Here is a 16,195-nt window from a genome sequence, read left to right on the forward strand (position 1 = left end):
CTTAGGTTTCTACTTTTCTCTCCCTTGTTTGGTTCTCTTCCGAGCCCCAGTGCTTGTAGTCTGTGAAAGATAGGAGGCACAGAGCAAAGAGGAGGCATCCCTGTTCTCTGCAGTGGCCACGGGGCCACTGAAATGAGGGGTTGTGCCCAACCCCCCCCCCCCCCCGCCCCAGGAGTGAGTGTGAGGCTGGTGCAGGCACAACCCATCCTCCCCACTAGAAAGAGCCCAGATCACATGTCATGTGATTGCCTGCTCTGTGTTTAGTTCACAGCCTACACTGAAGAAAACCGTAGAAGCCCACCGAGTCTCAGTTTCCCGTCTGTAAATAACTAGTCAAGTCATTTCTAGGAAAGTGGGCCATCTAGTAGAAAACAAGGTTTATTGAGCTAACTAACCTGGGTTTTATGCAGGTTTTGCTGCCAGAACCCCTCTGAGTCTACTTCCTCCTATGAAAATGGAAGGTATCTTGTCTCATAGGGCTGTTGGGGGGAAATCAGTTGAAAAAGTAAATTTGTAAAGCCAGGTTGGGCACCTGGGACATGGGGGTGACTCTATAAATAGTAACGGTAGCTCAGTAGTTTACATGTATTAACTTGTATAATTCTCATACAGCCCTAGGAGGTGGGTACTGTTAGTACCCAGTTTACAGATGAGTAAACTGAGGCAAGCCAAGAAACTTGTCCGTGTAGAGCAGCCCAGATTTATTTTTATGCTTTTGTTATGGGCAATTTCAAACATATACAAAAGTAGAATAATACAATATACCTCCTGGAGCTATTGACCAGTTTCAGCAAGCCAGCACAAGGCCTTTCCTGCTCATCCATCTCTGCCACCCCCACATCCAGCCACCCTCACGTGCACATACACATTGGGTCTTTTTCCAGCAAGACGGCACATGGGATCAAGGCCCAGACAGTCTGGCTCCAGCGTCAGTGCTCTTCATTGTAAGATCTGTTACCTCCTAATAAATACTAATTTCCTTCTCTTCGCTCTGCCTGTCTAAAGAAACTTATCCTGCCTAGATGTGTGTGAACAGTACTGGTAACAGTTGACGTGAACAGCCTTGGACTCCATCTTTAGACCAACAGGCCCGGGTTCAGCTGTGCCCACTGGGTATCTAACAGCCTGCTCAGTCTCTCATCTGTTGCTCACTAGGCAAGGACCCGTAAACCCATCACAATCCAGGAGACATATGTTTCCTGGGTTCCTTATTACAACATTTTGGCCTTCTTGCCCAGGACATTTGGGGTATGGTGTGAGGAGAGGGCTCTGGGAACTTATAATGCAGCCACTTTCTAGCCAGATGACCTCAGTCAGGTTCCAGAACCTGAGCTGAGTTCATTTTCCTATGTAGATTGGGACGATTAATAGGAGATGAGCATGACATCACACCTAGAATGTTGGAGATGCTCAGAAATCACCATTCACTTCCTCCTTGTGAAACCTCACAGAACCTACATCAAGGCCCGCCTCCCAAGGCTTCTTGCTGGACTGACAACAACGTGTAACAGATCCTTTAGGTGCGCTCCTGGCTCTTATTTTCACTCCCTGTTTTCCTCTTTGTTTTCTGTCAGGGGGCCTGGTGGATTTGATCTGGATTTTCAAGAGAAGACAATTACCAGACAGCCTTGGTGAAAGCGGGCTGAAAATGGACTTTCAAAAGTTAACACAACTTTGATGTGAGCCACCTCCTGGCAGGGAGCAGATGCCAATTTACTGCAGGTGGAATTTAATGATTCCCAGGGTAAATAGTACTCCCATGTGGGTGCCCTGGTAATGATTTGAGACACCAGCTTTCACATTATTCCAAGTATTTAGTGGCTTCAAGGCAAAACTGAATGATTTATTAGGAGTTTCACAGAGAGTCATGCTGAGGTTATGCAACAGGATCTGGGCTCTTGGCTCTCAGAGCCCTCATTACCCAGCATAATGTTTCTTGAAGAGCAAATTCCAAAAGAGGAATCGGGCTAGAAACAGGAATAGAAACCATTGTCGTTGGTTTAAAAGGTGTCACTTGATGTGTTTTTAAAAAATCACTATACCAAGATGTATTTGTGTTTCTCCTGGCCCTGAAGCTACCAGCTTTAATTCCTTGTCTGTCAGTTCAAAACAGAGCATCCCACGCCTGCCTATTCTTCATGTATCCTGCGGAGGAAATAGGAAGTCTGCATGCAGTCAGACTCACGTGTAAATTGGAGATGGGGACACCTGCCTCAGAGTTGTCAGGAGGATTGAAGGGATGATTGTCCTTCCCTTTGCCCCCAAAGGATCTCACATCCTTATTTACCTGTTTGTGGTAGAAAAAGAAGGAAATCTCTTGAAACTGTGGCTCTTAGCCTTCTTTTTGGAAGTCCCATCATATATGTGTGCGTGCATGCATGTGTTTGTGTGTGTGTGCATGTATTCCTTTATAGTTCTGTATTGAAAACGTCCCACATGGTCTGTCCACCTGAAGATGTCTGCCTCATTTTGAATGCAATTTTTTTTGTCACTAGGAGCCATCTCTAATTCTGTGTTCTCTACAATATTTGCTACAGACTTGGTTAAGCATTAGAAATGAGGTACAGAATCTTAAGATCAAGGAAATATGTGAGTAGTTCCATCTTGACCCTTTCGGGATATGTGTACCAGAACCAGGTGAGGGTTTGCACATCCTCCGGATTCTTGTCCCACTTTCCGCCAGGTTTCCAAGATCAGGGAAGAGCACTTAGTCATGTAGGATTTGCCTCGCCCACTCTGTCAGGCCTCATTTTTCTTATGCAGCTTTGTGCAGGTTAGTAACCAGTCTGTCCTCTTCTATTCTGAGTATTTTCTCATTATTTTACAAGGAAAAGGTCTCTGACTTCAGTGCATTTCGATTGGTCATCTGTATTAGCTCCCTGCCTGCCAGTTCTCTGGAAAGGAGCCAGTCTTTTCAAAAAGCTTTTAATCCCTTACGCTGTTGAGTAATAATTTAAGGAAAGTAGACCAGAGCAAGCATTGGGATGCTCGGTATTGCCACAGGTAAAGATCTCTCTCCTTCCTTGTCATTGACTTCCTCATTGTTATATGAAGGCTGTCTTATCTTTGAACCTTCCTAGGAAGGAAACTTGTTTTCACCTGCAAATATTCCTTTTCCTACTGAAACAAAGCACAGCTGCCCACATGCTGATCACCTCAGTTCTTTGAGAAAGCATATTAAGCCTTGTTGGAATTAGGCCTAACTCACAAAACATCAACTCACATGGACCAGAGTAAGTGCATAAAGCCCATTGTGGACTCCTTTTGCAAGCCCCTCCACCTTGAAATACCTCTGCCTCTAACTGCATTACTGGCTCAGTTGGAGGTCTATGCATCTGTTTATCCAGCCGGATTCTTGAGAAACATTGAAATTCCCTGCCTCATGCAGTCCTCTCAGACTGGCCATGGCAGCAATTTTAACATTAGCAAAAACAGTTATAAGACTAGCATGCCATGAGGGGCAAAGGATGACATATACCAAGTAACAAAAATAAATGACACTATAATCATAGATATGTATGTTGCTAACAATACAGCTTCAAAATAGGTAAAGCAAGTGACCATGGATGCACTAAAAATAGATCAAGTTTTAGTTAGAGATTTTAAGATACACCTTTCAGAAATGGATAAATCAGCTGAAAAGAGCAAAGACAGAAGATTTGAATGATAAAATTAATCAACTTGATCTAGTAGATAAATACAGATCTTTTCAGTCAACAGAGAATATTTTTTAAAAGCACACATGGAACATTAATAAAAATTGGCTTAAAATTGTTCAAATTTGATGAAAAATATAAACCCACAGGTTCAAGAAGTTCAACAACTCTAAGCAAGGTAAACACACAATAAAACCACACCCGGGCACCTCCAGGTCAGACTGCTAAGAACCAAAAAGAAATTGTTGGTAGAAATCAGGCCTCAAATGCCATCTTTAGCATTTAGTGCTAGAAGATTGATGCTGGCCAAATTCTCAGGAGGAAAAAGCCCTACCCAAGACCACTTTTGTGTTTTTCCTTTGTATATTCATTTATAGTGCGAATAGGCACCAGATACCAGATACTTTTCTGAGCATTGAAATACACCAGTGAACAAAACAGACACATATTCCTGATGGGTGTCCATTCCACTAAGGAAATGTATCAATCAAACTACCACTTCTGTATGAATGTCATGCACACAAACATGGGAAAATTAAGGAATATGTTGCTCATGGGGAGTTTGTAAAGAAGCTACAAGAGGATAAAGCCCAAACAAGAGATAAGTGGAGGAACTACAGCAGAAGAATTTACTATAAGATGAAGAAGGGGGCAGCATGAGTGGCTCAGTGGTTTGGTGCTTGCCTTCGGCCCGGGGCATGATCGCAGGGACCCGGGATTGAATGCCGTGTTGGGCTCCCCGCATGGAGCCTGCTTCTCCCTCTGCCTGTGTCTCTGCCCCCCCCTCGCCCCCCCCCCCCGGTGTATCTCTAAGAATAAATAAAAATCTTAAAAAAAAAAAGGATCAAGTTATAGAAGTTATGTTTACAAAAATGCTGTAACAGAAGTTGGAGATAGGAAGAGAAGGTAAGAGGTAATTGAAGTATTTTGATTTCTTGCTCTTGTTATTAGTAAAAATTATTTAAAGTTTATAATTTAAAGTATAAGGGTAAGTACTGAAAGAATAAGTAGAAATAATATAATCAGCAGTGAAGGAGTATGAAGAGGTAAAAGCATACTATTATTTTGTCATCGTTTATTTTATTTTATTTTATTTTATTTATTTTATTTTATTTTATTTTTTTATTTTTGAGCGAGAAGGATGAGCAGAGGAGGGGCAGGGCGAGGGGAGAGAATTTTAAGCAGGCTCCATGCTGTCCATGCTGTGCATGGAGCCTGATGCAGGCCTCGATCTCATGACCCTGAGATCATGACCTGAGCTGAAATCAAGAGTCAGATGCTTAACCAACAGAGCCATACAGGCACCCTTCATCATTTTTCTACAGTGTCATTAGATAGAAGCTAAATGAATAGGAGATTAATAAACAAAGGTAATTACTAAAAGTAAAACAAAATAAAAACCTTTAAAGTGATCAGAACACATATGAGCAAAGGAAATAAGTCATATTGGAAATTATTTTAAAGCATTGATAGAAATAAAAAGTATAAAATATGATGATAGAAACAAAACCAAAGAGCTGTCTTCTCTGTAAATATAAGTGGCCTGGATATACTTAAAGAAAAAGTCTCGAATAGGATTATAAAGGAAAACCCAAGTACACGTAATATAAAAAAGATACGCCTTAAAGTGATTTGAAACCATTGAAAGTAAAAGGGCAAAAAGTAGATCAGTGATACGTGCAGGAAGCAACAATATGGGTAACAGAGTGCTGGGAGAAGAATTTATAGCGTTAAATATTTGTATCTATAAACATGAGAACTTGAAATTGTCTCGGAAACCAAAAGAAAGCAGTGTTCACAACCTCACTGTTAAAGTTGAGTGGGAGCAAAAAGCATAAAAGAGATAAAGGATAATAGAGTTATATAATTCATGATGAAGATCTAGAAATTATGAATATGTACAAAATGATCAAGGTTTTCTTTTTGATAACAATTTCAAATATACATATATATGTATAAATAAATCTGACTCATATATCAAACTCTTGGGTTCTTTAAGTTTCAGAAACATTTACAAAAATCATGTTACCTATTTACTTATTTAATGTCTACTTCCTCAAAATCATGAGGTCAATGAAATGGGAGAAGAACTAACAGAAGTGATTAGTAAATATTTTTAAAGAAGTGAGAGAACACATAGTTCACACACACACACATACTCTCTCTCTCTCTCTCACACACACACACACACACACACACACACACACAAAATACAGATGGGCAGCAGGACCATGGGGGAAATAAAAGCACAATTTTATAAACAAAAGTATTTTGGTTTAAATAATAACAGAATACCATCTTACCTGTCACATTGGCAAAACTTAAAAAAAAAAACAATGCTCCAAATCCCCACTTTGTGTATAAGTGCATGCCTCCATCATGTATCACTTCTGCAAAAAGTCAAGCAGAAGAACTAACACAAGGAGTTCTTTGCACTTTATAAATCCCCTCATGCAAACTTCCAAGGTGAGCCGTGACCTTGAGGACTACTTGGTGTTCTATTGTATTCTAACCTTTCCTGTAGTTCAATGGGTGGCATGGCCTGAGAAAGGATGTGCATCATCCTGACAGGCCCACGGCCTGTCTCACTGACGAACTGCCTCACCTAGGAGCTTTCTCCCCCAAGGGGGCATCTCCCCAGGCTGGCATATAACTCATGGCTGCCATGTAAATTTGCTACATGGAACTGAGAGCACATTCCCATAAAGCTACACATGTACATATTTTGAGAAAGGTCTACAGAAGTTACTGGTTCAATCTCCTATCCCTTCCTGCAAGTACGCTCATTGATTCTGACTTCTTATCTAAGATAAAGACAGCCTGCAACTGGAGAAGATGCGCCCCATAATTATAATTATTATTATTATTATTCTCCATCATAATAATATATCCTTATTAACAAATAAGGATATATTACAGTACTTCCTTCTGCAAGTTCACTTGAGATCTGAACCCCTGACTTCTAGTCTAAGCACCTGCAGTAATGATAAGAACTAATCTCACCTACATCCAGTGTGAAAGTTTGAATCCATGGGCATGAAGTTACCATGGGGTCGAGTCTATGCCCACATCCGAGGTCTTCACTGGCCCAGAATGATGACAAGCCCAGATGTCATGCTAAACGCTGACAACCACACAAGTCCCTGATGTGTTGGCTCAGCCTGTGATTATTTGAATGAAGACCTCTGGTTAATAATGGTGAAACGATGAAGGAAAACAGAATTCCCAGGATGAAGAGAAAGTGAGCAGTCAAGAGGAACGACGCATGGGAAGATGGGAAGCAAATGGACATGTGGTAGCTGGCTTAGCAGACCTGAGCTCACGATGCGGATATGAAAGCAAGAGCAAAGGCTTTGAAGACCAAATCCAGAGGAGGACAGACCCACTCTTGTATCCCTTTCAGGTCAGGAGTGGGAATGGACATCTCCCTCTAGAAAACCACTGCAGTAATTGTAAGAACTAATGATGGAAAACACATTTTAAGACCTCTGTGCTTAAATCTCTATAAAGTTTTAGTATCTAAAAAAAAAAAGTTTTAGCATCTAAAACACCATTAAATGAACATATAGTGTTTCTTGGTGTTTGCATTAAACTCCATAAACTACTACAGCCTGTGGATCAAATCCAGCCTGCCATCTGTTTTTGAACAGATGGAGAACTAAGAATAACTACTTTTTTAAAAAAAATTAGACTTTCTATTGTGAGATAATTGTAGATCCAAATGCAGTTGTGAGAAGTAATAGAGATCCTCTGTGTACTTTACCAAGTTCTCCCAACATTAACTTTTTCAAACCTATAGGGCCATATCCTAGTACAACCAGCATATTGACATTGGCACAAAGTACAGCTCATTACTGCCATGCTTACAGTCTCTGTTTATAGCCACACCCACTTCCCTTTGACCCCAGCTCCCTCCTTGTCCCAGGGCAACCACTAATCTGGTTTTGTCATTTGGCCATTTCAAGAATGTTTTGCTATATAATAAAAATAACCATTTGGGATTGGCTTTTTTCACTCAGCATAATTCCCTGGATAGTCCTCTAGGACTTTGTTTGAATCAATTTTTTTTTTAATTGCTGACTGCTGTTCTATTGTTTGGATGTATCACTTTTTTTCTTAGAAGTGTTTTTAATAGCATTTAGTCACATTATTGATCACGGCATAGGTTTACAGAAGATGTTTAAGATTGGTTGGTAACTTAGTCTTATCCTGGATTTTCTTCTAAAATTGAGAATAGGAGAACTAGCTATGGGTTAAAGAATATTTCAGGATGACAGGTTGGCTATATCAACTCTGTAAACAGCAAATACGAATGTAACTTATGTTAGCCTCTTCACATTTTGAAAAACCACTGACATTTCTTTAAAAGCTGAGCCACTAAAAAAATAAAAATAAAAAATAAAAAAATAAAATCTGAGCCACTATACATGGTTCTTGAAAGTCTATTGTGGACATGAGATACTTAGTCCAACTAGTTGGGGGCTTTGGGGTGAACTTATGTGACCATCCAATTCAGAGCTTCATTTAGAGTTAAAAACCTGTGGTAACAGAAAAGTTATAGTCATGGATAGCATCAGTTCCTCGGATAACACAAATCCCAAAGCTCTCATCATCCTGGTTATCCTCCTGTTTTGCTTTCACTTACATGGACCATCCTTTTAAGGAAGCACAAGATAGAAAAGTTCATCAAAATTATGAGAGTCACAGTTTGTACAGCACTGGATGACCGTACTTTTGACATTTGGTATAACAAGTTCACTCAGTAAAATATTTTCTCCAATCTGGGTCAAGGCAAGGTAAAATGAGAAGAATAAGACTCCCAAACGCATCTTGAGTTATGAGGTATCTAGATAAAGGGGGGCTATGTGCTACAAAGGCCCTTTTGTTGGGCTGCAGTATGCTGCTGCTGCTCAGCACGGTCCCGGAAGTCCTTATTAAGAGAGGGTCTCAGGAGTGCAATGATTTGTTGAAGATGGGCTCTGCATTAGCAATTTTCTTTTCTCTCCGCCCAGTCCTGCCAAGATCTGTTAGTAATCTTTTCTCTTTGTCCGGTTCTGCCAAGATTCCAACTCTATTTTTGCTTTGAAAATCTTTTCCAGCTTCTAGAAGCTGCCTGAGTTCATGGGCTGGTGGTCTCTTTACTCCCCCTTCACAGCCAGCAGCCCTGCATCTCTCTGATGCTTCTTCTGCATACACTTCTCTCCCTGACCTCTGTTTTGTACTTATTTTTTTTTTAATCACTCACCAGTGGAAGGACATCTGTGTTATTTCCAGTTTGGGGCTATTATGAATAAAGCTGCTATGAACATTCATGGATAGGTTTGTGTGTGTGCGAACATAAGTCTACACTTCTCTGGGATAAATGCCAAGGAGTGCAATTGCTACATCATATGGTAGCTGCCAAACTGTTTTCCAAAGTAGCAGTACCACTTTACATTCCTACCAGCAGTGTGATCCAATTTCTGTGTTCTTGCCAGCATTTCGTGTTGTCACTATTTTTTAGCTATTCTGATAGATGTGTAGTGATATCTTATTGTGGTTTTAATTTGCATTCTCCTAATGGCCAATAATGTCAACATCTTTTTATGTGCCTATTTACAGTCTGTATAGTCTCTTCGATGAAATGTGTCTTCATGCCTTTTACCCATATTCTAATTGGATTTTTTGCTGTTGAGTTTGGAGAACTTTTCATACATTCTAAGATGTTAGTTCTTTTTCAGATATGTGGTTTGCAAATATTTTTTCCCAGTAGCTTCCCCCCTCCCCTTTCTCTAAAGATTTATTTATCTTATGTAGAGAGTGAGGGCGTGTGGGCAGGAGCTAGGGTAGAGGGAGAGGGAGAGAAGTAAACTCCTCACTGAGTGCTGTGCCCAAAGTAGGATTCGATCTCATGACCCTAAGATCATGACCTGAGCCCAAGTTGCTTAACTGACTGAGTCACCCAAGGACTACAGCTTTTTTTTTTTTTTTTTTTTTTTTTTCTTAACAGGGACTTTAGCAGAGCAAATATTTTTAATTTTGTTGACTTCTAGTTTGTCAACTTTTCCTTTTATGGATTCTGCTTTTCCTTCATGTGTAAGAACTCTCATAGGTCCCATAGCTTTTCTTCTGTTTTTGTCCTAAAAAGTTTTATTTTACATTTTAAGTCCATCGTCCATTTTTTTAAATTTTACAATGTGTTAATTACTAAAACAAAGTTAATTTTTGTATAGAATATGAGACTTAACATGTCTTATGTCTTGCTTACGTTCCCTGTATATTGTCTTTAAATTGGGTAGACTAGATCTTCTTTATCTTTTTCCAAATTCCTTTAGTTATTCTAGTTCCTCTGCCTTTCCATATAAATTTTAGAATAATCTTGTCTATGTCTACCAAAAAAAAAAGAATCCTGCTGAAATTTTGACAGGAATTGTGTAAACCTATATGTTGATTTTGGGAAAACTGCGATCTTTCGTGTGAGTCTTCCAATCCATCATTATAAATCTCATTTATTTAAATCATCTTTCATTTCTTTCTCAGTGTTCCAGCGTACAAGTCCCACATGTGATTTTTAGATTTACACCTACTTATTTCATTTATTTGAATGATTGTAAATGATATATTTTTAACTTCAACATCCCTGTGTTCATTGTTTGGATATAGAAGTACAATTGATTTCTGTGTTTATATTGTGTCCTGCAAGCTTGCTGACCTCACTTCTTAATTCTTTGACTTCTTTTGTAGATTTCTTGGGACTTTCTACTAGACAGTCATGTCATCTGCAAATAGGGAAAGTTTTATTTCTTCATTTCTGACCTGGGCGCCTTTTTTTTTTTTTTCTACACTCATCACATTGGCTAGGAATTTCAGTACTGTGTAAAAATGGTGAGAATGGACATACTTACTGATCATTCTTTCACCTTTAAGTAAAATATCATCCATAGGTTTTTTGTTTTGTTTTTTTTTTTTTGGTAAATGTTCTTTTTCAGGTTAAGAAAGTTTCCTTCTATTACTATTTTTCTGAGTTTTTAAAATCATGAAATGGTATTTCATTTTGTCAATGTTTTTACTTCATTAGTTGATATGAACATATAATTTTTCTTCTTTGCTCTTTGTATGTCTTTAGGCAGATTGCATTGATTGATTTTTCAATATTGAAACAGCCTTGAATCCCTGGAATAAATCTCATTTAATCATGGTGTATAATTCCTTATATATATATTACTGAATTCTATTTGCAGATCTTGTTAAGGATTTTTACATCTATATTCATGAGGGATACTGGTCTGCACTTTTTTGGTATTGTCTTTGTCTAGTTTGGGGATCATGGTAATGTTGGCCTATGAAGTAAAGTGGGAAGTCTTATATTTTCTAGTAAAGTTCATGTAGAGTTTCTGTTAATTCTTATTCAAACTTCTATAAGAATTTCCTAGTCAAAACATATGGGGCTGGAAACTTCTTTTTTGATAGTTTTAAAATTATGAGTTCAGTTTCCTCAGTTTTAGGGTTATTCAAGTGATCTATTTGATATTGAGTGGGTTGTGGTAATTTGTGTTTTTCAAGGAATGAACTTGGTCCATTTCAGCCAAGTTGTCACATAAACATTTGTGTGCACAGCATTCATAATAGTGTTGTTCACAGCATTCCCTTATTATCCTTTTGATTTCTGCAGAGTCTCAGTAATGTCTCGTTTCATTCCTGATGTTGGTAATTGTATCTTCTTTTTTTTTTTTTCCCTCTGTCAGTCTTGCTAGAGATTTGTCAGTATTATTGATTATTTTTTAAGGAATAAGCTTTTTGTTTCTCTGATTTTCTCTATTGTTTTTTCTGCTTTCAATTTTATTGATTTATGCTCTTATCAATTTTATTTCCTTCCTTCTGCCTCCTTAGGATTTATTTTGTTCTTTCCATTCCAGATGCTTGAGAGAGGAGCTTAGATGACTGATTTGAGACTTTTTCTCTTTTCTAATGTATTCATTTATTCTATAAAGTTCTCTCTTGTAGGGCAGCTTTAGCTGTTTCTCAAAAATTTTATGTTACATTTCATTTCCATTCAGTTCAGTATATCTTTAAATTTCCCTTGAGACATCCCAGTTGACCCATTGATTATTTAGGATGTTGTTTAGTTTTCAACTGTTTGGAGATTTTTCTGTTGTTTTAGTTCTTTCTTTCCCTATTTTTGATTTTCTAGTTTCTTTCTGTTATTAATATCTAGTTTGATTCTCTTGTGGTAGAATATGCTATTACTTCATTTCTTTTAAATTTGTTGGGATTAGCTTGATGACCCATGTTGTGTTATACCTTGGCATATGTTCTAGGGGCACTCCAGAAGAATGTGTATTCTGTTTAGTGGTGTTATTCATCCATCCATCCATCCATCCATTTACTTATTTAGTTAGTTAGTTTATAGAACTTCCTTAATTCTTTTAGGGTAGATCTAATGGTGACCAATTCTCTTAGTTTTCCTTCATCTGAGAATGTCTTGAATTCCTCTTCATTCCTAAGGATATTTTCACTGGGTATAATATTCTGGGTTAATGGTTCTTTCCTTTCAGCACTTGAAAACATTGTGTCATTTACTTCTGATCTTCATGTTTTCCAATTAGAAATCTGGTTTAATTGAAATTGGTTTATATTTATAGATATGGTGTTGTTTCTTCCTTACTGCCTCAAGATTTTTTTTCTTTGTTTTTAGTTTTTAGAAGTTTGACTATACTATGCCATAATGTGGCCTTCCTTGGATTTATCCTGTTTGGGGTTTGCTGAGCTTTGGGGGGAATTTTCAAGCCTTATATCTATGAGTACTTTTTAGTCCTTCCCTTTCTTCTTTCTTCTCAAAACTCCACTGACACAATTGTTAGGTCTTTTGTTATAGTTTTAAACATTTCTGAGATTTTTTTCCATTCTGTTTTCTTTTTGTTGTTCACATCGGATGATTCCTGTTGTTCATTGATTATTTCCTCTGTTTTCTCCATTCTACATTATAGCCCATCCACCAAGTTTTTATTTAATATTATATTTCTCAGTTCTAAGATCTCCACTTGGTTTCACTTTATATCTTCTATTTCTTTGCTGAACCTTCCTATATTTTCATTCCTCCAAGCATGTTTCTAATTGCTTGCTGAGTCATTTTATGATGGCTACTTTAAATCTTTGCCAGATAACTCTAACATCTGTGTCATCTTGGTGTTGTCCTCTATTGATTGTCTTTTTCATTCAAGTTGTGATCTTCCTGGTTCTTGATATGACAAGTGAGTTTTGATTGAAACTTGTATATTAGGGCACTATATTATGAGACTCTCGGTTTTATTTAAATGTTGTGCTTTAGTACACCTGTTCTAACAACTTCTGAGCAGGGAAGTGGTATATAGCATCATTACTGTCAGTTGATAGTGGAAGTCCAAATGTTGACTCAGCCTCTATTAATATCTGCAGAGAGGGCTTCCCCATCACTGCTGAGTTGGGTGGGAGTTCTGGCTTCACAGTAGTCTTTTTCTGAAACTACCCTGACTGGGAAGGATAAGGGGCCTCATTACTGACTCTTAGAGGAACTCCAGTGACACTGTTGGGGGAAGGCTGAGTATCCTGCCTTTCCATATCCTCCACTGATATCACCCTACTGGAGAGGGGTAGGGCTGCCTTGTTCCTCCCTCACGGGGGCTCCCCACATAGTCCTCACTGATACTGCCAAGGGGGTGCCTCATCACCCAGTGGTGGGAATGAAAGTTCTGCCACCCTACTAAGCTTTTTCTGACACTCTGGCAAGGAGTTTGGGACAAGGGTGTAAATCTAGGCCTCTGTCTACATTTGCTTGTAGAGGTGAGAGTGGGGCCACAGTTTTCTCTGAGGTGTTTAGCTGAATTAGAGGGATTATTGTGTAAATATTTTCTGCCTTGCTAGGCTCCCCCTCTTATTTAGAGAGAGCAGGCCTTGTTGGGGCTTTTTTGTTTGTATCCTTTGCCATTTCAAGATTGTCACCTTTCTCAGCTCCAAGTCTGAGATATATGAGTCTGTTCATTTGCTAAGGGTCATATAACAAAGTGCTACAAACTAGGTGGCTTAAACAACAGACCCACAATTTTGGGTGCCTTATCCATCTAGTATATCTTCAATGAAATAAATGCATATTTTCCAAAATGAAGCCATTATGTTTGGCTGTTAAATCCTATATTTTCTTAAGTACTCATATTTTTAACATTAAAAATAGTGACATAACCATGTGTGTTTTCCAACTTCTGAGATGTTCTTGACTTATGTTTGCTTTTTTAAACCACTGTGTTATATCTCAATACAGTACAGTACAAAGTGCTATACGTATTTAATGTATATAATTAATGTATATAATTTTATGAATTTGGAGATAAGTATACACCTGTATGCTTCACCGTAAACCATCACTGCAATCTGTGTCATAAGCATATTCTTCACTTCCAAAAGTTTTCTCCCACCTTATAATTTTTGTTGATTTTGTGTATTTATGTATACACACATGTATATATATATATATATATATATATATATATACACACACACACACACACATATATGTATTCCTAAAATTCTTGGGTTAAACTCTTGTTAATATAAAAATCTTTTATTATAAATTCAGCTTTGTATGTAGCAAACTTTGTATTGAAGCCAAAGAGCTGTTTTAGTTTGGTTACTCATCAGTTTATCCATCAAAATCATTTGGGAATGACTCATCAAATAATTCATCTCAGCCAAGAGATATGTTCAGAGTAGAAACAGTTTGAGCTCAGTTTGGAAGACTTTCCCCAAGCTGATGAAAATGAAGAATTTCAAAGCTGTAATGTTCTTGTTTTCAGAAACAAACAAAATCCAAAATAAATCATACCAAATAGGAAGAATGTTGGCTCAGTTATTTTATATTTTATCATTTTAATGTATAAAACTCTCTGTTGAAGACAGATCTATTGTTCATATGTCAAGTACAACATAGCATAGTCTTAGTGTTAAACCCTTTGGCCTCATCTTATATAATAATCTTTTAAGCAGTAAAACATATTGTTTAGGAAGTTCACCATAAAAGTTTTTTTTTTTTCTTTATTTTAGAGAGTGAGAGAGAGAGAGACCAAGAGCATGAGCAGAGGGAGGGACATGGGCACAGGGAGAGAGAGAATACTCAAGCAGGTTCCCCATCAAGTAAGGAGCCTGATGTGGGACTTGGTCTCAGGTCACCGAGATCATGACCTGAGCCAAAAGCAAGAGTTGGCAGCTTAACTGACTGAACTACCCAGACACCCCCACCATAAAAGATATATTGACAAAGTAAATGAAAAGCTTAATTTTTTATTTGATGTGAAGCACACAGAGCCAAATAAATTTTATCTCTGATGAGTTCTTCCATATAATTTCTGTGTGAGTGAACTGCGTTTTAGGAAGTCACACATCAGGCTCTTTTGACCTAGGAGAGGTCAGTTGTCAACTGTCAGTATCAAAATAAGCGTGGTTTCTTCTAACCACTTAGGTCCTTGGGCATTTTGTTTCCCCCCTCCTTGGCAGGCAAGGGAGGAAAATATTCTGTTTAAATTGCTAAGTGTGGCATCTACCCTAAGATGCCTTCCCAGGATGGTTTCCTGTGAGCATCATGCTAGGACCTAAGGCAGCAATTCTCAATAGGGCTTTAAAGAGAGGAGAACCAGGATCTGTGGGCAGCGTTCCTGCTGTCAGCAACTTAGACTCCAGGGAGGCACAAGGTTTTGAGAAAAGAAAAACTTGGAGTGACTAGGGAATTCTCAAAAGAGGACTGTTTTTAGCAGCGACTCTTGGTGGGGGTGAGGGAGCTCACTTTAAGAAGCCCAATGCTAGGGGATCACTGGGTGGCTCAGTGGTTTAGCACCTGCCTTCGGCCCAGGGCATGATCCTGGAGTCCCAGGATCAAGTCCCACATCAGGTTCCTTGCATGGAGCCTGCTTATCCCTCTGCCTGTGTCTCTTCCTCTCTCTCTCTCTCTCTCTGTGTGTGTTTCTCATGAATAAATAAAATCTTAAAAAAAAAAAAAAAGCCCAATACTGATTAAAGCTAGTGGGGCCTTGTGGAAATAGGACTTTGGAACCCACATATTGGCCATTTTCCAGATATCTGGCCTTGAGATAAATCATTTGATCTTCTAAGTCTTAAAATAAAATGGGCCTGATTCTTTGAGGCACCATTATAGAGATTAAACTGAATTTAAAAGTCATAAATCACCCAGGTTTACTCAAGAAGAAATAGAAAATCTAAATAGACCTATAGTGAGGTCTATTCCTCACTATTCCTATAGTGAGGAGTGATACTGAATTTATAATTATAATTTTTCCACAAAGAAGAGCTCAGGTTCACATAGTTTCACTGGTGAATTCCACCAGACACTTGAAGAAATAATGACCAGTTCATTCAATGAGGCAAGAATTTCCCTGATACAAAGCAAACATGTGACAAGAAGACTGCAGACCACTATCTCTCATAAATATAAACACAAAAATCCCCAATACAATATTAGTAAATTGAATCCAGATGCATATAAAAAAGATTATTGCATGCAATATCAATGTATCCTA

General features: G+C 38.3%; 1 pseudogene; it reads right to left on the reverse strand.

Annotated features, from left to right (window-relative positions):
• Positions 1-8,411: 8,411 nt before the first annotated feature.
• LOC119864919 lies at positions 8,412-8,915 on the reverse strand (annotated as a pseudogene).
• Between the last annotated feature and the right edge of the window lie 7,280 nt (positions 8,916-16,195).

This window comes from Canis lupus, chromosome 21, assembly GCF_011100685.1.
Source record: "Canis lupus familiaris isolate Mischka breed German Shepherd chromosome 21, alternate assembly UU_Cfam_GSD_1.0, whole genome shotgun sequence".
In the NCBI taxonomy this organism is placed as follows: Eukaryota; Metazoa; Chordata; class Mammalia; order Carnivora; family Canidae; genus Canis; species Canis lupus.